The sequence below is a fragment of the Calonectris borealis genome, chromosome 7 (assembly GCF_964195595.1).
Source record: "Calonectris borealis chromosome 7, bCalBor7.hap1.2, whole genome shotgun sequence".
NCBI lineage: Eukaryota > Metazoa > Chordata > Aves > Procellariiformes > Procellariidae > Calonectris > Calonectris borealis.
In genome coordinates this window covers 41,818,126-41,840,254 of record NC_134318.1, presented here as the reverse complement: position 1 = coordinate 41,840,254, position 22,129 = coordinate 41,818,126, and the positions used below count along the sequence as shown (strand labels likewise).

At 44.1% G+C, this 22,129-nt stretch overlaps 1 protein-coding gene across 1 annotated transcript in view; it reads right to left on the bottom strand.

Annotated features, from left to right (window-relative positions):
• Window positions 1-15,338, bottom strand: part of PTPRE (protein tyrosine phosphatase receptor type E) — a 107,452-nt gene extending 92,114 nt beyond the window's left edge. The window contains exon 1 of the mRNA XM_075155290.1: window positions 15,273-15,338. The gene's annotated coding sequence lies outside the window, so the exon portion shown is untranslated. The remainder of the gene's footprint in view (window positions 1-15,272) is intronic.
• Window positions 15,339-22,129: the final 6,791 nt, after the last annotated feature.

Sequence of the window (22,129 nt, the reverse complement as noted above, 5' to 3'; positions counted from 1 at the left end):
ACTCAAGACAGTCTTAAACAACATCCGTCATCTAACCCTATACTCAATGCTCCCTCTTGCGATGCTATTTATTTGCATAATTTATTTTCCTTTTTTACTTTCCGCTTTACCTTCTAGCAGGACATTGACGCTACAGCAGCTGGTTTGATTTGTTGTTGAGAATTAATTGTTGCTGAACTTTTCAGATACAGTGCTGCACCACCAGCAGATAGACTGTTCTGACATTAAGAAAATAACCTGCATCTTAAGTTAAAAAAAAAAAAAAAAAAATGAGGGGAAGCAGAGACATTTCCAAAACAAGGAAAGTTAGCTGTCCACTTGGAATTTTGTTATATTGCTCAGGATATCAGGTCAGAAATATTAAAGGCTATTTCAAAATAAAATGCAGTAGTAGAGTCCCAGAGGCCCAATAACAATATCCTTTCTCCATTGTCCTGACTTTGTTTGCTTGGAAACAAAGCACACAAATGATTCTAGCGTTCCAGAAACTTTATAAACAGGCAATGCCTCGTTTGCCCATTCTTCCTACAGAAAGACATGACAGCATAAACATATTCAATACCTGCTTGCATGCCTTGGGAAAAAATAAAATAAAACGAACAGCTGCCAAGCAATCCAGAAGCAACATGGGCTACGGGGATTCAGCACAGAGAAATCTCCTATTTTGGGGCTCAGCAACATTAGGGAATTGCTGCCATAAACATCATTGCTCAATTATTTAACTTTTGTCATAATTAAAATAAACCAAAAAAAAAAACCCAAACCAAAAAGAAACACAACAACGTTGCTGTCCCAGCAATCCCGAAATTAATTTTGCTACCACAATTACCACTACTTACTATCCCGGTACAACTTGAATTTGATTATGTATTTACCATGACCTAGGTATAAAGCTATTTTAAGGAGACACTATTTCGCAAATTCATATTACCAAACAGCGTGTGTTGCAATTAAACGAGAGTTTCAGTATTTAAAGATTCTGATCAAAGAGCAGGCATGTGATGCAGTTGTTTATATGTTTCCAGTGAGACCTAAAAAGCTAGAAAACACTAAAGACCTAAAAAGCTAGAAAACACTAAAGACCTAAAAAGCTAGAAAACACCTGTTGGTTTTAAGAGGTTCGCATGGGAATTCTTAAACAGAGAGTTAGAAATTACACAAATGCCTCTGTGGTTTCCGAGTTTTGTTTCCTTTTGGCCCTGAAAATTAACAGAATCTGTTTAATACTTTTGAAAATGTATTAGCTACTGCTCAACTGCTGCAAATCCCTAAGCGGCAAATTCTGACACGCCACCAATTCTCAGCAAATGCAGTTTGTTCACACGCTCTTTCATTTCTAACTATTGATTCGAGACGCTGAAACTAGCCAAAAATTTCGCCTTTCCTTCTACCTGAGATCACAACAGTATTTTGAGACTGCATTTATATTCCACAGATACAATTCATTAACACATATATAATAAATAAGTATTTTTAAAAAATAAATACATTTAAAGACCAATACTACAAGGAATCTTTAAGGAAAGCATTATTCCCTTCTGACCTAATGAGATTAAAAAAAGATCTCCCTCACTTGTGAGAAAGATAAACGTATATAAAACACAGCCATAAGCCCCAGACACTGAAGAGCTGACACCACCTGCCTTCGGCTCAGGGAAGAGGGGACTTCCCTACGCTCCTGCCTTGCCGTTGACAGGATGAAACGCATCGATGCTGAACGCGGTCATTTTTCCCCTCGAGCTTTGTTGCTTCTGTCCCAGAGGAAAATTCTAGTTTCTATACTAGATAAAGATTGCTGTCAGCCCCTTGAACCAGACACCGTGAATAGCCCCAGTGTTCAGCGCTGTGTGACGGGCGAGCTCCAGAGCCAGCCATGTTGCCCAACACAATGGGTGTTTGTGGTTCCTCAAGTCAGGGGTGAGCAGCAGCCTACTAGGCATCAACAGATGTGCTTGTATCACCTCCAGTGAAAAACACTCAACAGAAATACAGTATTTTCTTGAAAATTTCAGCTTTTTCGTTTCATTCTTGTATTTTGAAGCAACCTTCAGTAACTACCATCGAAGCCATGGAGTGTCCCGAAACAAAAGGCAATCAGGAAACGTGCTTACCTAAGTGAAAGCTACAGCACAGCCAGACTCAATTCATAAAAAAATGAGAGCAGAACTTGTCATAAAAATGATTTTTATAGCAAAGTCTTTAACGCATGTATGGATACATCTGCATGGTGTTCTCTGGACTCAGGTTCTTCTTATTCGAAGCAGAAACAAGAAAGCCCATCGCCCTTTCCAGCTGCAACTTCTGCCCTGCACCTGGTTATACCGAGAAGGTGATGACCAGCAGAGCCAGGAACTTGCAAGCCCACTTCCACCTTTCAAACCCTGCCCTTTCTGTGGGTTTTTTGTAACCTCACCCATCTGCCTCTCGACCCGGGCATCACCACAGCCCTCTCTTGAGTTCACAATTATCTGTTCTCTTCGTCTTGCTTTCCCCAAACAGCTCTGTTTCCTGACACAAGCCACCTCTACCCCTGGACACTAAACATCAACAGGCTGAATTTTCACTTCAGATCTTAAAATCACACCTCATTTTATTCCCATTCAAACTGTCCATGAACTTTGTCTACCAGTATTTTATCAGGTTATCATTGTTATTCATATACAAGAAATTATACATTAAAAATATTTTAATCTATTTGTCTTGTTCTGTTAGCTTTGATATGTCTCTTTTAGCTGTAAGAATCAATCTCTATAGATGTATAGACACAAATAGATACATAAAATGTACATTACCCAACACTGGACCTCAACCAGTTAGTCTCCCCATGCTCCCTTCCCTCATCAGAGAGAGGGACAAGGTAGGACACGTGTCTCGAGACAAGAAGTGCCCTCGGCACAGGGCAGAAGCCCACACGTTGTCTGACTTACCCCTGCAGAAGGTTCTCTCGAGCGACTAAGGACAGAGCTTAAGTAAACCAGCCTGCTAGTTTAGGGGTACGCTGCTGGGGACTCCACATACACAAGTTTATAAACTGGGAAATACAAGTTTTCAAATTTCTAGTAATATTGAAATAGCAATGTACCTAGGTTCCTAGAAGCTTTAATTATGTGACATTCACAAAAAAATTGCCTTTGAAAACACATAAATACATTAAATTAATCTTGGAAAAAACCACAGTGTTAAACAGGACATTTGAGGCTGATAATTGTGTTAACAGCAGCATGCCTCGTATACAGATACAACAGTTTGAAAATCTACCCAACCATCAAGCTTCCATTCTGATCATGGCAAAAGCAGTAGTGTTAAAATACAGCCAGTGTGAATACACATTTCTTGTATAATTAAAGTCCGCGTTCTGTGTATGCAAGCACCAAATGACCCTCGAGAGGCAGTCCAAGGGCCTGAGCCTGCTCTGCCAGAAGGCACAGCCTCCTTCCATCCCAGCGGCTGCTGGACCTGGTCCCAAACACAGGAAAATAATACAGGTTCACCCCCACACACTGTGTAAGAGGACTATATCTCCGTGCGGCTGCAGAGCATATTTCATTCTCCTTCTTATGAGAATAACCCAGCTACTGGAAGGAAGACGGAATATCCCAGCTCCAATTTTAACTCCGATGCTCCACATGCGAGGAACTGCGATACAGCACCTATTCTCCACCGCACTTCAGTTTGTCCATCTACTTAATAAGGCGGCATGAACACCTAAGCATTACAGCACCATCAAAGGGGCATGTCATTCGTTGCAGGACAAGCCTTTTAGGTTTTGGGGTTTTTTTAAATGTTTTTAAAAGTAAAATACAATACAAACATTTTCCATAAGTGTACTTTTACAAAAGGAATGTCTTCAAAGTGATCCTACCACAAACTTTACTAACAGATATCCATCAACACACCGGTCTGCTGTCCCATTGACCTTGAATCACCCGCCTCCATTTCTTGGCCATAACAAAACACAGAGAGCAGTAACTGAGGATATGCTATTTTCTGTAATACAGCCCAGACACCTGAAAACCACTTGAACCACCTCAGGCCCTTACTTTGTGTTTGCTACAAAGGCGATGTTTCCATCATCCGCCATGCAACGGTTATTACGGGGTTTAGCTCTACAGGCGAAAGCCCAGGGATGAGGACGAGAACGCAGCTATTCACTTCCAGGCAGAGCACACGTATTTTGGGGAAGAAACTGTCACGCGTCTGAGCCGCTGACAGCTTCAGAAACATATTTTGCAAGCAGCTTAATAAAAATCAAGCCTGATGGATCCAATCAGTGATACCAGTTACTAGGGGGCAACAAGGGTTGAGAGCGGCGGGACGGAGCATTGGCAGAGCTCCTGCGGGGCAGCCGCACGCCAACACCGTGAAAAACATGACTGCACGTGGAGCAATACGTGAAATGAATAAGCAGAAATCCACCAAACTTTCAACACGTCTTTGCATAGTAACATCATCAGTTAAGATGTTAAAAGCTGCCCAAAGCGCTGTTGGATAGACATGGGGCTGTGTAACAGCACAGGACAACAGCACGGTTTGTGTTCAGCTGTAAGAGGAGAGGAGAGCCTGGAGGTTTTGAAGGAGACTACGTTTAGTAGAAGTCGCTAAATTTAGAGTTTGAAATATATATAAATTCAGGTATGAAGGCAAAAAAAAAAAAAAGCATATAACACACCTCTGAAACCTGGTACACAGCTGTGAATGCATTTCTAGCTGAAAAATTGACAAAACATTGCTTCCCCCCCGGCCCCTTGACAGCTGGGCATATTTCTGCAACCGCCCTCCGGCAGGATAGTTCCTTCCTTTCCCACGCTCCGGAGCTGGTTCCGATTACAGCTCCCCGCCACGGCAGCGTCCCGCGGGGCAGCAGCCACAGCCCGGCTTTCGGAACGAGGTGTGCTGGGGAGAAAAGCTGAGGGATGGTCTGTCCCCAAATCACGCTGCATCGTTTTTAAGGGGCTGAACAGTTTCTCTCCGGAGGGGACAGATCTCGGCAGACCAGAACCAGGCTGGACGGGAACAGTGGATTCTTATTTATCCACCCCCCAAGAAGTACAAAATGAGCTTTGTCTCCAAGAATACAGAGTCGTTTGAGGGTCCTACTTTGCCACAAGGGCTAAGGTAAATAAATGCACCGTCTCAAAAACCAAAATATTCTTCTTTTGCTCATCTATTGCTGGAATACCTTTCACCTCATTTTGCAAGCAGGGTAATTTCTCTTTTAAAAAAAATAAAAATCACAGCCCTCCCCCAAAGGGAATTTTCTAACATCATCCTTCTTCTCCTTTCAGCACCTTTAAGTCCAATTTCAAGAAACGTACACAGAGCAAAACCATTCTTGAAGAACATTTTCAGCACCGAAGCATCCTGCATAGTATTAATTACTTAAAACACTAGTACCGTATGGATTACGAGGGCAGGCTGGAGATAAACCAGCAGCGATTCCCAGGCTCGCTGCTCTCATACTTCTGACAGTCCCTGGGTTTCAGTTCTCTCATACAACCCCCAAAGAGGAACAGAAGGTACCTCCATTTCCCGCAGACAGCTATGAAAATATCAATTGCAGTCAAATATCAGTTAGAAAGCGCAATGCCCCAAAGAAGTCGCTATATTATCAGGGAAGAGTATGGTGCAAGCCGTTTCCAGCTTTGCCAGCAGTACTTTCACACCGATTTTCTCTCCTTCTAAGATACAGAAGATGCCACGGAGGCTCAGTCACTGCAGGATCTTTTCGTGCCATTTTTTTAAAGCAAAACCAACATCAGGAATATAGACATTACAGCTGCTAAAACTGATGTGAAAGAGCACGGTAGATGAGGAAGGACTGAGCACCAAAACAAAAAGAAAAATCTAAAAGATACTGTGCATAATTAACCGGCTAAAATTTATTATATTTAAATATAACATTATCAGAGGAAAAAGCAGCATGCAGACCTGCTGGTGGGACAGCAGCAGACTGGCAGAACTGAGCCCGAAGACGTTAACTGCACGCAGAGCTACACTAGACAAAATATGTAATCTCTTTTGGAAGGCGTTAAGCTTTCATTTCAAAGAATAAACTGCTAACCAAGGGCCTTTGGAAATGTAAAACACTGTTTACAGAGAGAGTTTTGAGGGTTCAGTGATTTTTCAAGGAAATTATTCAAGTTTCTTCCTCTGAAGATCCTGGTAAATGAGGCCAAATTTCAAGGGCAAATAGTTTGATCTAGTGGAGCAATTCTCAAGCTTTTTCAGTACAAATTACAAGTCAATCAAGGCACACGTACACATAACTTCTAAATAACTTCTGCAGTTTGCTAGTCAAAGATATGAAAAAAAGAAAAAGTGAAGAATCTGACGGCCAAGAGCTCTCCCGCAATCGTTCTGTATCCCAGGTCAAGCCATGCTGTGCTCAGGTGAAACAGAGAGGGACTTACAGTGGAAGAGGAGCAAGTCTCCTTGAAAAATCACACATTGTGATAGTACCAATTATCTCAGCATCACATCTTCCCAAGTTTGTTTTTAACAGTTTAAACTAAGTCATGCAAATAGGTCATTATTCAAATATAGTTCCCTGTTTCCACCTTTTCCTTTCCTCCCCGCCCTCCCAGAAATATTTAAGTCACTCAAATTTCCTCTCCCCCCAGTTCTGCCGGGAAGCGGAGAGGTGCTGGAGGTGGGAGGTTAGCCTGTGAACAACAGATTAGAATTAAGTGTGGTATCTGTGGCCTTGAAATGTGCCCTCAGTTGAGTTTTTAATTTCGCTTTTCAAGATTGATCAGCACATGTGTAATTTAAAAGCAATTTGAAGCAGCAAGCTAGGTAGTTTGACTTAAAATTAATGAGCTTTTGACAGCTGCAAACAAAATGATAATGTGAATCCATTTAAACTCATCCCTATATTTAACAGGAAAAGCATATATCATTTTAACTTGGTTATACAAAGGCTTTTCTTCTGCATTATGACAGCTTTTTTACCACGATCTTGCTCTCAGTAGAAATTTGCAAACTGTGCCCAATTGTACAAGATTAGTAGATAATCTTGTACAGCAGCAGATAAATTAATATTGTTGAGTAATTAAATATTTTAAGTTACATTGTGCAGTATGATTAAATACATTCATGAAATCCAAATCTAAATAAAAAAAAAACCTCAGAAAGTACCTGAGACATCTAAACCCGTAGAACACGGGATACAAACATTTTTCATTGCTTGTTTAAATCAATAGCCTACTACTTGTGAAAAATCTCGGCACTGTAGCTCAAGCCATATACAGCGTATTACAGCAGAAACCAAGGCTACGAATGCAAAGAAAAACAATCATCAAAGGCCGACCAACAAAGACGACAAGATTAAAAGGCCAAAGACAATAAAACTGGAATTTACTAAAAGAAATAGTAAGCAAGGTGAAGGAAGGGTTAATAGATATATTTATATTGGCCAAGATGGTTTTTGTTTGCTTGTTTATTTTTTAATTTGCACTGTTAGTTTGGAATTCAGTTGAGAAACAGCTATAGGTAAAGAAATCAGCATGTTCAGCAATAAAAACTGTTCGGAAAAAAATAATTTTAATAATTGAAAGGTTCACACTCTTCTAACCAGAGTCCTACAGCACTGGAAGTCTAAAAATTGCCACTGAAGCACACTAGGAGCAAGAGCAGACCTAGCACTACTCAGGTAAGCGAGACAAGAAAGTATCCTAACAAGTTACGGTAATTTTCTGCAGATTTTACACACAGATATGCTTACAAATTGCCACGTTATACCAAAAATAAATTAAAAGACAGAAAGGTTGATTGAAAAGTGAATTGCCCCTCTAAGAAACAAATTAAAATGCATCCCATGTAGTACTGAAAACTGCTCTGAAGCTAAAGAATTACAGCTCTTGGTAAGGAAATATTTACAAATCCTTAATCAAATATACTGAAAACAAGAGGGTCTTTAACAACAAATTGTCATCGTTGGCTTCAAGTCGTGATTACGTGGGCTTTCTCTCATTCACCGAAGAGTTATCTTTTAATGAAAAGTTTTATCAGAAACAGAAGAACCACGGGAGGTAACAAATTATGGGAGCAAATGCCAAGATAAAAGAAGACATAGCATGAACCCCACGGGGTGCGGTCCCAGCCTCGGGAACACATAGACAGGACACCAGCCGGCCACGGGGCACCATGACCTTTAGGTGGCAAGACCGCAGGCCAGGGAAGAACTAGCTCTATAGGAACAACCAACCTATCCTGTCCTCGTTACAAACCACATTACACCACATCCACAGGAAAGTGATGTTTAAAAGCATCATGCTCCCGTAATTCATCTCAGTCTTCGGTTACGCTGGCCGATAATCAAAATTACTCTGTTAATCTTCAATCAGTCCCTTGCACGGGGCACCGTCATGAATTACAGCAGCACTCCATGTTATCTAAGCTTTCTTTAAAAGTTATTTCAGATGAAAGAGACATTGATTTTACTGAAGAGGAAGAAAACTCAAGAACCACAGCAATTAAAGAAAAACCCAACCACCAGGAAACCTGAAAGGGATTGGTCTCAAAAGAGTAAGATCTTGTCAGGAATGTGGAGTTGAACATTTCATTCCGAATTATCCTCTAATGCCTCCAGAGCAACAAAACCTAGAAGAAGGAGGAGACGACTTAGTTCATCGAACTCCCTTGCTTTGGCAGAAAAGTTTATCCTCCAATTTATCTAATACATTTAGTCCTGATCTTTTTAAGTGACATGAGTTAACGCAATTTTCCCTTGTAAATCTTCTGCTATTTGCTTATTTGCTTTTTCTTAAAAATTCATACTACTATTTACCCAAAGTCTTTTCTAGACTGCATTCTTCCTGGTGCTTCTTGATGTTGCTGCATCCTTGTCGGTGCGTGTTCCCTTCAGCGAAGGGCAGTGCGACCGGTACAGCTTCGTCCAGCGGCTGGGGCCTCCCGCCTCTCCCGCATGGAATAGCTGCCTCTCCTCGGCAGCCGTAACCCAGAAACTGTCACTTCCATCGCTCTTTTTTTTTAGTTTGTATCTCATCGCACCTCTACCTGATTTACGGTTCTGTTTTTTTGTTTTACCTGCTCATTCTTACCAATAATTATGACTTTACATTAGAAAAAGAAAAAATCTCTGAGAACCTAAGTTTTCAGGACAGAGCATTTTTTCCTTTTCACAGCAGGGATAAAAGGGACAGAAAAAACCCACGTCTTGTTGTGGCTCGTGAGTTGTGCCACATTTTCCAGTGACAATAAGCTGTCACTGCAAGCAACAAACTACCCCAACAAATTTCTTTCCAGTTTTATTTCTTCCCTTAGCCAGGAAACACCTTTGAACACAGATACATCACTGCTGCGTGCGATCTCTGCGAGCAGCTTTTTACTTTGCCACTCCAACAGTGAGTCACTAGTCAGGGGTCAAAGGAAAAAGGGCATTTTTAGGGCATCGCCGCTCGACAGGAGACGTGCTCGGTGAGCGGCGGACGGGGCGGTGCGGAGGCAGCTCCCCCCTGCCCGACAGACACGGCACCGGGCTCCCGTCCGCACGCTGCAGGTGCCAGGACAGACTGCCCGCGAGGCCACTCGTCCCCTAACTCACCGCCAGGACCAGGGGGATAGAAAGAAGCAGCCTTTAACGCTACGCTTGTTCGGGGAGCTGTGTCACTGGAGATAATCGGTTGGCTGGCTTACTTAGGAAGAAAAACCTGAGCACACTGCAATCAAAATAGAGTCCGACAGCATCACCCTCTCCCATCAGCAAGAAAATCTCCCATCTATTCTTCCGTTTCCCAAAGGCATCCCTCTGCAGACAACACAGAGGATTTTGGTAGGCCAAAGGATATCATTGATGGAATTATTACACCTGCAGTAAGCCAACTGAATTAAAAAGCACAACACTCTGCATATGCCTTAAAAATATGTCCCATGTTGTGAATAACTCAAAAATAAATCCTGTACAAATACTTCAATAAATCGCTGCTGCTGACTTTCTCCTAATCTCTGTCTTATCAGTGTCTCATTTCAGCTCTAGCTTACACAAGTTTTCTGGTCTGCTGTACATATATATTTACAAGATATCTACATTACATTTCAGCAAAAAGTTTGGAATAAATGCAGCCACTTTTTTTTTTTTTTTTTTAATATTAACCCTTATAGCATTTGGGATTATACAACACATGCTGTTGTCAGACAGGACAAAGACTACACCGGGATGAAGCCTCGTGCAGAAGGGCACAGGCAGTGAGAAAAAAAAAAAAAGATAAGATTACAGTTAAAAAGGATGCAGAAAGCCTGCGCAGAGCAGCCTGGTGGCTACAGCCACTTTCCATTCAGCTTGAATTTTGCTGCATCACATCACAAATCAGTTAAAGCAATATCTGAATCATTCTCTAAGACAGCTCCCAACCCATAAAACGAGCATCACATACAGGGTACCCATAAACGATGCTCCACAAAGAATACGTAATTCAGAACTCTTTAATAATGTATCAATGCAATTTACAATACTTTCGATTACCGGGCACCAAATTATATTTTAGGTTACACAGGGATTCTGCTTTCATTAATATTGTATCAAGAAATCAATAATGAAATGCCTATCAAGAAATAAAGACCTGCTCACCGCAGGCATCACGACGGCAGCCCCCAGGTTTGGCTCCGCTGCTGCTTCCCGAGCCACAAGGATGCGGTGCTGGAAAGCCGCAGCATCCCAGTGTGCGCTGGATGTGCAGCAAGTCACCAAGTTTAAGCTTGCATACATTATTCACCGGGAACACCAAGTAGCGCTGTTCTGACTACACTATTTACACATGAATTTAAAACCCCATGTATTCCTTTGAAACGCAGCGTACGGCTTACATTCCAGGATGGGGTAAGACGCGTGGTTATCTCTAAACTCAAACATGACGATTACGTTAAACAAGCAGCAATTTCTTACGCCTCTCTCCATCTACTTTGAATGCACCACTCTTGCTAATCCTGACAAAACTCCCAAGAGCCCTTTACTCAAACATGTAACTGTATACTCAGCAACCTCTTCACCTTGCCCCCCACTGCTACGTTTTATATAAAAATTAAAACGCCAGCATCATCCTCCCAAAACCAGAGGTTTGACCGCGGGCTCCTCGGCTCGCAGGTTTGTCTCACTGAGAGCTTTCCTGTTCTCCAGCAGGAACAAGACCCCAGCTTGCCCCCACCTCTGCTCCACGCAGAGATCTGCCACCACCGCTCAGCCCGTCCCTTCTTACCAACCCCCTGACGCCGATGGAATAGCACCTTGGGGCAAAAACATCCGTTTTCTTGCCAACTGCTCTTGCTGAGAAATCTTCACCATACTTCCAGACACAGAGTCATTCACCTCAACGTTTCTATACAAAGGCAAGTTTCTTCCACTAAAGCATCTTCATTCATTGCCGATGGCCTTCAAGTGCTGCGATAAAACCTTCGGACCAGGATCTCCAGCTGGTGTTAAGCCTGCAATAAATCTATAGTGAGGAGTATTTTGGAAGTAGGGATTGAAATACAGTATCACATTTACAAAATGACAACATCATTCAAAGGATGTACAAACGTAATCCTCAGGTTCTCCATATAACTGAGCAATTTGTCCTGCAGAACCTCCCACTCCTTCAGTAAGCAGGGTGGACTGCGCTCACATCAGTACAGCAAATATTCAGTACTCCTTTTTATCTTTCTATTTTTCATCCTACACAGCATTCAACACTTGTCTTGGCTCTTTTTTGTTCTTCGCTACCGTACAACTGACCTGCTCCGAAATCTTGGTGAACGCATTTACAAGACATCAAACATGAAGAAATATATAAGCACTTTATTGATAACAACTGTAGCCGACATCTGCGAAAACACCAAGGATAGCGGTGACAAGGCAGGACTGCACCACAGACTCCCTACAGCTCTTTTTCACTTCGCAGTTTGTCAACCCGTGTTCATCCATTTTTCTTCATGTAACCTCTTAAATGAAAGAGAAAAAGGTACAAGTACACCGGTCGAAGTACCTCTACAACATGCTCTAGTTCAGTCAATAACATAGCTTTGCAGCTTTGGTCCATAAATCAACAGCTCCAAAAAAACAACTTATGGCACAACTTGTCTTACAGAAGAATCAAAAAGCAGACGACGTGCACAGCGCGAGGCAGGTGTCTTGCAATCAGGAAGCTTATTTAATGAGAGCAGGTTTTGCTATGATGAGGCACGCACCGTTCGGTGAGAAAGATGCCAGGAAAACACAAATTTCAAAATCCCCCTAAGCCTTTCCACTCAGGAACGTGCAAGAGCCCACTCGCGCGTGCGCCACGCAAGGACCACAGCTCTGCCTGTCCTCTGCTTCAGCTTCACGAGAACCCACGTGGAAGAGGAGGGTCTCACACGGACCTCGAACCTGCAGAATCCCCGAACCACCAGCTTCCAGCTTCCAGTAATTTCAGCCCACCTGGTGCATTTCTGACACGGCCCAGGCCGTATAATCCGGGAGCTGGGAATGCAACGGAGGGCAGGGGAAGAAAAAGACGACCAAGGAAAACAGGGATGGAAGACAGGTGTTCTGGCAGAGGTCAGCCCTTAACTCAGAGAGATGAAAAACCTTGATTAAGCTAGATAACAGATAGATAAACACATGAAGTGGAAAAGGGGAAAGAAAGCAAGATACAAACGCAAACTAGGACCCAAATGTGCTAAAATTATCGTCTTTGCACCTGCGCTTCACAGGCTCAGGGTAAATCACTGTAGTCCAAACAGCAGCATCAGACTGAATTGAGGTATATAAAAATCTCTGGTTTTATTAAAGGTATCTCAGGGATAGGAAGCTTTTAAACTAAGAATTCAGTTTTTATCTTTTACTTGGAAGGACACATTAAACGCATTTAAGGAATACAGGGTATGTTCGTCAAAGCACAGCCAGGAGGGATGGCTGGTGTAACACAGCTCCTATATGATTCTTTTATTTGTGAGCAAAGACGGAGCAAATTAAAGGAACCAAACACTACACCCACACCATTTTGTTTCTTGCATTATTTTCTTTCCCTTCTTCTCCCACATTTCTAAAACGCCTGATTTTGTCACTTGAGAAGACAAATGTGTTTAGCTTAACTCCCTTCACTCCCCTTAACGCAGAGCCCCCGTACATGATGTCTGCATCCACACCAGCACGGCCCCGCTTGTCTTGGGGACCTCAGCAGATGCCGGTCCCACCTCCATCCTCACCCCATTTCTCCCTCGGGGCACAAGTGCCACCACCCCCCAGCACAAAGCAGAGGCAGGCTGCCCCGCAAGCCCCCGGTGCCATCGACAGTAATTAGAGATCGTTACCCCCGTTAGGGACTCCTCTCCTCAAGGCCCAACTTCCACCTCTGGCAAGAACAAGACAGGGCCGGTGCCACCCGGACCACCTGCATCTTCCCACACCAAGACTTAAATGGTTTCGTCTGTTACCCAGCAAAGCAAACCGGGAACTTAACGTGCCTCCTGGATGAGGACACCACGTTATAGCCACATAAAAGTCTCTTTAAAATCCCATCTCCAGTTTCCAGCTGAATGTCATTAGTTTTCATGAAAAGTTACTTTTGTTTGTTTGTTTGTTTGTTTTACAAGCCCCAAAGCTCAACATGCACAGAAGACTCTCATGCACGTAATAAATATTTTTCAATTCTCAGCCTCTTTATTTCTACTTTTCAAGTTTTCTTATAGAACTTTTAACATCTTAGGGAAAAAACTCAATAAGCGATGTTTTTTCTTTTAGCTCAGCAGTCTCCACCCCATACAGATCACACACAGGCAGTGGTTTAGAAGCCACGCAGCTGAACACACAGCAAATCACCTCACTCTATGGAAATAAGCCACAAGAAGAGAAACCTCACAGAAAAGTTAAAAAAAAATTAAGAGACACCTTTTCCCAATTAAAAAGCACTGTTCAATCTCACAGCAGATACCCATTAACCCTTTCTACAACCCACGATTAAAGCGCAAAAAAAAAATCCAATTATATGAGACAGTTAAAAGTTGTCTTTTCATTATCTTTGTGAGGCTTGTCATTATTTTTCCCAGTATTTTAAGAGAAACCATAAGCAGGGGGGGAAAAAACCACAATACCTTTGTTTTTGGAAGTCATACATTCAGTTTTTTCAATGAAAGCCTCATTTGATTTCTCCCTCGCAGCCTGTATAAGCAAAATACAAAGTTTTTCACCAGCTGCAGGATTTACACCTCCCTCCATACAACCAGGTGCTTTCCTTGTCAGCGGCTCTGGGGAGCCCGGAGCCTCGCCGTGCCCGACAGCTCTGCCGATGGGAAGGGGCCACCGGAGAGCGCAAGGGCAGCAGCACCGACACCGGTTCCTCCAGTGATCCCCTTCCTCCGGGCACCGTTCGGAATCGCAGCGTTTGCCAGGGCACCGCACTGTCAGCAGCATGAACCGGCCGGCCAACATCATTGGAAACCGATAAATGGCACAAATGGAACCGTATGGTTTTTAAACAACGCTAATCTTGCCCACGGGAGAGTAAAAGAGTTTGTACACAGCCATGTCACCCCTCAGCTGTTGGTCCTGTACACCTGAACACTGCATACACCCACAGCCCCGCTCACCTCAAAGAGCTGGATGAAAACGGTGTGGCTGTGCTGACAGGAGATAAATGGCTTTTTAGAGCTGAAGTTCACGGGCGAGCCCCATCCCGGAGGCCGGGGAAGAGCCCGACAGCCGAGACACCGTGCTTCCCAGCTGGGTTAACGGGGATGCCTGTCGGCGGGGCACGCAACGCTTGGCCGTTCCCTCGGCCCCGATGCTCTCTCATGTGCACCCCGCATGGCCCAGACGCCCAGCCCGGTGTAACAGCCCCCCAGCGAGGAGGCACCCGGCCGCCTCGCCTCGACGCCCGGGTGCCCGCTGCCCTCTGGGCTCCCACGGGAACGCGCCCGGCGGGCGAGCCAGCGCGGCATGAATTCCCGAGGGTGGGCACCCCACGGAGAAAGGGACAGCCCAGGAAGGCGAGCGCGGCCCCGGGCGGCAGCGCGGGCAGCCAGGGCCGGCTCCGACAGCAACCGCCGGTCGCTCCCCGACCCGCACCCGGGGACGGCCCGGCCTCCCGCGGGGCGAGGGAGGGCATCGCCCGGCCGCCCCTCCGCGCCCAGAGGCGGCGGGGACGGGGCTCCCCCGCACCTGCGCGGCCGGCGAGCATCCCGCCCCGTCCCCCGCCGGCAGCACCTGCCGCCGGCAGCCCCGGCGCCGCAGCATCCCCTCGCCCGCCGCCCCGCGTGTCCCTCCCTCCCTCCCTCGGGCACCGGGCTCCGCTCACCTCGCCGGCTCCGTCGGCGGCGGCGGCGGCTCCGCGGGCCCCTCGGCGCCCCCGCGCAGCGGCGGCGGGCGCGGCCGGCCGCGGGACGCCCAGGCGGTCTCCGGCCCGAGGCGGCGGGCAGCGGCGGCCAGGCAGGAAATTTCCCTTCGCCGCCGCCGCCTCCTCCTCCTCCTCCTCCTCCGCCCCTCGGCGCCGCGGCGGCGGGCGCGGGGCCGCCTGGCGGACACCGCCCGCATCGGCAGCGGCGGGAGCGCGGGGCCGGGCCCGGGCGGCGGCGGAGGGGACCCCCCCTGCTCCACCCGAGCTCGCCTGCGCGCCGGCGGGTACCTCATCACCCGGCAGGACTCCCTCCTGCTGCAAGTGATGTGATCCGCAGGTGGCAAGTGACTGCGTGGGAACACCGAAGTTCCAAGCGGGGCTTGGCACGGTGGCCACTACTACGCCAGCCAAAATTTCAGAAGTCAGACCTACTATCTGCGCATGTTGAAAGCGTCGCGTTCCTTCTTGCGCTTCACAGAGGATGCGCGGGAGCACGAGGGCCGGGTGTTTGACGGCGCCGAGTTCTCCTTGGGCAGCGAGCGCGAGGTTGGGCGTCCTCCTCCTTTCCCGAGATCACGGGTGTGACACAGCTTGGAGGGATCCGAGAGTCCCCGTCAGGATCAGACAGCCTCCCGGGATCCTTCCCCCTTGCTGCTTACCCCACCGCCAACGTGCCGCTGCACCACCGGAGCTGGGCTGGAAGGGACAAGTCTGAGGCCTTTTGCACCCACCTCCCCTTCCAAGAAACCTCTGCAGCGGCTTGGGCTGCGCGGGGCCGATGAATCAGGACGGTGAAGCCCAGAATAGAAACGTCAAGCTGAAAAGTAGGACAGGGAGGAGGGGATTGCTGAAGGAAAGGCGAGAATCAGGGAGGCGGAAGGCACATCTTGCTTTCTTTTGTCTCCAGTCCCTAGGATACCACCTCTCGCAAAACAAGAAAGTCTCTGCTGCAGAAGAAATCTCTCCTCCAGGAGAGCCTCGCGTATCTATCACTTTCAAAAACCCATATCCGTGCACACCGTATTTATTTTAAGTGTACCAAAGGATGTCAGACAATTAGGGATTGTATGAAAAGACCATCAAAACAAAATACTAGAACATCTGTGAATATTTGTGTCTTCTGTGGAAAACTTAATCAGAGCCTAATTATGTCCCTTTGGCATCGTGTTGACTAGGAAACAGCAATTTAGTAGAATGCTAAAATTTTTCAGCAGACATGGCAGTGCAAACGGGCACAGTACCAGGAAGGCATTTGATTTTAATGAACATGTTTGTAGATCAAATCATTGCAAGTCAGCAATTTTCTCGCTAGTGACCATTTGCAAGAAATTGTATATTAATTTAAATGACTGCTTATATCCAAGCAATAAAATAAACTGAATTGTTACACATGTTGGATAAAATTACCACATTTTCTATTAGTGCAGAAATTAGAAGTACTATTATACCGTGGTTCCAAAATTAATTACTCATGAGAAAGAAATGTGAAGCCGAAGTTGTACCATAAAGAACCAAAGAAAATGCACATGATAGTTATTAATACATTATTTGGTGGAAAGAGATTTTCTGTAGAAAAGGGGAATATCTAAATACCTTGTAGAATTGTGAAATAAAGTTATAAAGGAAACTTCATCCAATTTCTCTTGCTCCAGCATCCTATACTCAAGTCCTAAGTATAACTATTGATACAAGGTGACAGAAATTTAGCCTTGCTAATCCACATCAGTGTTCCAAGCTCCCCTTTCTTGCAGTCACGTCCAGGATACTTCTAAGCCCGGGTTTACGCTGCTGATGTGTCTGAGGATACACTAATGAGCTGGAGCAACAGGAGCGAGTAAGCCTGAGCCTGATTTTATCTTCAGGTGCTGGCTAGAGAAAAACAACATAGTATGATGTTCTCTGAGATAGTGCTTTATCCAGAAAACTAGATTAGTACTCCACAAAGTCTAGGAGCTGGGGGTCTGAAGAATGAAGTGTCTTTAAACCCATTTTCAGTGTTCTCCAGACAAGGTCTGTAGAGAATTTATGCTGTTAAGAAAGGGGAGAGGATGAAAAACGAAGCTGTGATGGGATTTGAAGCAATTTAGCTCCATTGACAGAGCTTACTTGCTTCATCAGAAAATAAATTTAAGAAATTGCAAGACTGAAATACCATAGCAAAAATAAGATAGTAACCGGTAGATGTCCACGTGTTTAGCCCAATAGAGCTCCAACAGCGGCTTTTCTTTGTTCATCTCACAGTCCACTGGTCAGCTGTCTTTTCCCCTTTTTCCATCACAAATCAAATACGTTCTCAGAAATGTCAGCTCTTTGGCAACGGTTTCAGCCTTGCTTCCAATTTGCCGGAGGAGCTGCAGGACCGACGACAGCTTCTGGCGGGACCCGGCACCTGCCTCCCTTGTTTCGCACTGTGGAGGTAACATTATTCCAGTAGAAGCGGTGGAAACTTTCCCATGGACAATTATAGCCACTTTGCTATTCTCTGTTACAAAAAGTATCTTCTCTGCTTCAAGGTCAAGAAATATATGATAGGAAATAGGCAACATTTGAACACCAAAAATTTATTTCAGGTATTCCAGCATGATAGTGAACCTGATAGCACCAGGTAAGATAAAATTTTGTTTCCTGCTGTCTGTACAATGCCTGTAAAACCAAAAGACAATAATGCGTGGTCACAGCCTTGAGAGAAAGGATTTCAAAGAGGAGCATCTATAGTCTTATTAAAGCATACAATACCGCGTATAATCCTACCACTTTCCTTCACTTAGACAAAAGCTCTCCAAATATTTACCGTATTTCCACATTGTCTGAGAAATGGCCACTATACCCTTGGTAGCAGCACGGTAGATCTGTCTCTTTACAGACATATTGGAACACAAATTGTATATGTAATGAGGAAGTTAGAAAATCAGAGGCAGCACGGCAAATAACAGATACAGACACGTGATGTCTTTAACTGCAAATATATCTCAGGCTAAAAATACAGGAAAAACTCTTTAAAGTACAGATAATTGGGCAAAAGCATAAGAATATGTAACATGCCAGTGGTAGCTAATTTAATGACTTCAAAGAGGTATTTGTCTAAGATTTTTACATTTGGAATCTGAAATTATGAGTATCTAGGAATATATTTAAGTATTCAAGACTACGTATCTTTATAACTGTTACAGAAATTGCAATAAATGAAAGCCTGCCCTGCCAGCTCCTCTCTCCGTCTCCACCTCCAGGGTTTGTTCTAACATTAAAAACCTCGACACAGTTTCAAAGCCACATTTTATTAAATTGAAAATGTTGCAAAGGACATATTTTCTGTTTCTTGCAAGGCCAGAAGGCTTTTTTTTCCCCACCCTTCAATAAACTGTACTTGACCACTCAACTTGCACCATTCAGTCATGAATGACAGCAGCTTTTAATGCCTAAACACATTATTTTAAAATTTTGCAAGTCATCTTTTGAGGTGCGGAAAAAAAGATACCCTTGGACGTCTTAGAGGCTTTAGTGGAGCTCTAACGAACTTTGGTAACTGCAGTCACTGACCTTTGGGGTTAAAGAAAAATGGAAAACGTCTCTGTGCTTTCAAAATTTTATTTTAAAATTTCTTATTTTACCAGAATGGCCTATGCTGTTCTGTTCAAACCCCCCAGGCATTTTACAACTTGGAAATGGTGAGAAACAGGACGAGTGAGAAGTCAGACGTTCAGTGAGCTCCTACCAAGATACGGGTCTCCTTCACCTGCCTTGGCATATGTTGGGTGAGAAGTTTTAGAAGATAAACTTTCCAATGGAAGAATTAATTTCCTATCAAAACCTCATGCTGGCTAATTTCTTAATCTCAGAATCTTTGAGAAAAGGCAATTTCAAGGGCTGGCCCTGCAGCCGCCACACGAGGCAAGTGGCATTCCTGTTTGGGCAAGGAGCACTCATGGCAAGCAGAGGAGATGCTGAACATGGTTTTTCCTCCTCTACCAAGACCAGGCATATTTGGCCATCACCTCTTCGGGTGTCTGAGTACAAAACACAGTTGTATTGTGAATGTATTCTAGAGTAGCACGGGTTGTGCCTCAAGATACCAGAACGGCCACCCTAGCTTACTCAGATGGTAAAACTGAGGGATGCTCTTGCAGCAGGCAACCATTTTAATCTAGGATTTTGCTCATCTTATTTGTGTTGATACCAGTGCGGTGGCTTTGGGATCTTCCGCCTTTTTTCCTTTCAAGATGGAACCCACCAGGCACTGTTCCTGCTGACTGCTCATGTGAAAGGATGCTGCTCCGGAGGGGCTGGTGGCAGCACGATATTCCAGCCATCACTCCAATACTTCCCAATAGGCTCCAGCGTCAGAGCTCAGAAATCAATAGCGATGAGAAGATTTAGTCATTTTCTGGGAAGAAATCCAAACAACATTTAAAACGTGTTTGGCTTTTTTTTTTTTTCAATAGTGCTGTAAAAAAGGTCACAGCAAGAGAAGAATGAAATCAGAAGACGGAATAGTACAAATCCACCGCAGAGCAGCATTGGGTATGGATACACAATAATTGTTGTGATCCCTCTCACTTTCCCAAACAGTTGTTGCAATAATTTTGCAGTTCAGTTGAGCTTCAAATTTTTCATCTCCAGCTACAATAAAATTCATGATGCTTTATCCGATTTCCCTCACCCAGTCCAAAAGGCGTAAAAAAATCCTTATTTCAGTCCCCACTCAGAATGCTGGCTGCAAAGCGACCAGAGGAAAAAATCAATCTCATTCTTAGTGTTCTATAGTATGTTTATAATAATTTGTTTCAATTACGATTTATCCATCTTAGAAGAGGTAGGGGCAATGTTGGTAATGCATGGCCTGATCCTGCAATGCTGCGCATACATCTGCCTCGCGTGGGGCTTTATCGACTGCTTTTGGGGCCAAGTGCAGCTCAAGGATGTGGCCATCTCAGATGCTGAGCTCCTCTGCAGTTAGACGTGGAAAATGGAAAATAAAAAGGATGTGAAAGCTTTGTGAGATATAAAAGGGTGTACCACAAAGGTGGTGTCCAAAGAAAATCACGCATATCGGCACAGCTGCCAGCCAACCACACTGCTAAATCATCTTGCCAGCTGTCAGTTGTTTTTTAAATGAAATATTTTAACTAGATACGGAATTCTTTAAACCACCAGTAACCGTCACTAAACATCGCGGTTGCAGCAGAACAGAAAATAATTTGCAGTGGCTTCACCTTGAATTTCCGCGGCGGCTGCTGCTGAGCGCGGCTGAGCACACTTACCTGCGAGAGAGCCCTCGGACCCTGCCTGCGCAGCCGGGAGTGGCATCCCTTGGGAGATGGCATCCCTTGGGTGATGGCATCCCTCGGGAGATGGCATCCCTCGGGAGATGGCATCCGTCCAGAGCTGTGGGCAAAGCAACGAACCACCGCATGATTTTTTTTTTTTCACATGTGTTTGTAATATAGAAAAATAAACGTATATGAAATGTTTGCAAATAAAAGCTTTCGTTTTATATTTTTACATATCTGGTTGCTTAAAGCAAACTAACTTGTACTGAGAAGAGAAATACTCACATACGCTACCTTCAAAAATACAGTGTGATATGTAACTTTATGTAGCAAAGGATTCCAAATCTCTCTGCTGTCCATCTGATTCATAATTAATTACTCTGATTTTTCTGTTTGAGTGTTGTGCAGGGCTGAGTCTGTATTAGTGGGGGCAGAGTCAGTAAGGTGCTGATAGCGAAATATTTTCTCTGAGTCGGAGGAAATACCTCTTTTCTTTTCTCTCAAGTGATGAGGTGTGTCATGTCAAACTACAATTTTCATTACAAGTTATATGATGCTTTTTTAGGTAGCTGTGAGAAAAAAAGGTACAAGGAATGGTACCATCGGCAGAGAATAGATTAACTTCAAGGTGACAGGGAAAAAAAAGGCAAATTATGGTCTCATTTACAGAGCAATTCCCCTGGCCGCAGGAGAGTTTCAATGATTTGAGCCACAAAAATTTAAGCTGAGTCACCGAAAACTAAGTATAATTGAGTAAGATTGCTTAGATACAGGCTATCCACTACAGCTCTTAGCCTCTGCTATTTAGCATTTTTAAAGGTGTGGGTGCTCAGTTCATTTAAATTTGGTTCTCTCAAGTCTGCCAAAGGAGGACCACTGAGCAGCAGCTGAAAATTTATTCCCTCAGAGTTAGTGCCAAGACAAATATAAATTCTTAAATATATATATATTTTTAAATGTATTTCATAGGGGACAAGCGGCACAGGGCTGATGGCAGGTGGGCAGATTTTTACCTCAGTTTATTAAAAAATGTCCTTGGACTATAAATACTCAGATTATGTTCTTTGTATGCAACTAAACGGCAAATAGAACTATTGAATTAATAAACCTGTAGAGGTGGATCAGTCTAATAAGGTTTACCCGTATTGCTATGGTTAAAATTTAACTGAAGTACCGGACAGAAGATGAGATACAGGTCTCTTGTTTCTTATTTCTTTAGAAGGGCTGAAAAGCTTCCCTTTGGTCTTCGGTGTTTAAATCGTGTTTTGACTGATTTCTGCGATGTTACATATGTTAAGTACATACACAAATATAAATTATTTGTGAATAAAATGTATAAGTTCTTAAAAGCAATGACATCAAAAGTATCATTAAAGTCCCATATAATTTGAAAAAAAAAATGCAAGACCATATCATATGAAAGACCAGTTGTACATCTCAGAAATAAAATGCACTGATTTCAAAGGTGATTACTGCTTTAAAGGTTTGAGTCAAGAAATCACGACACCAGAACAATGACAGTATAATGTCACTGCATTACAGAACAGGTAT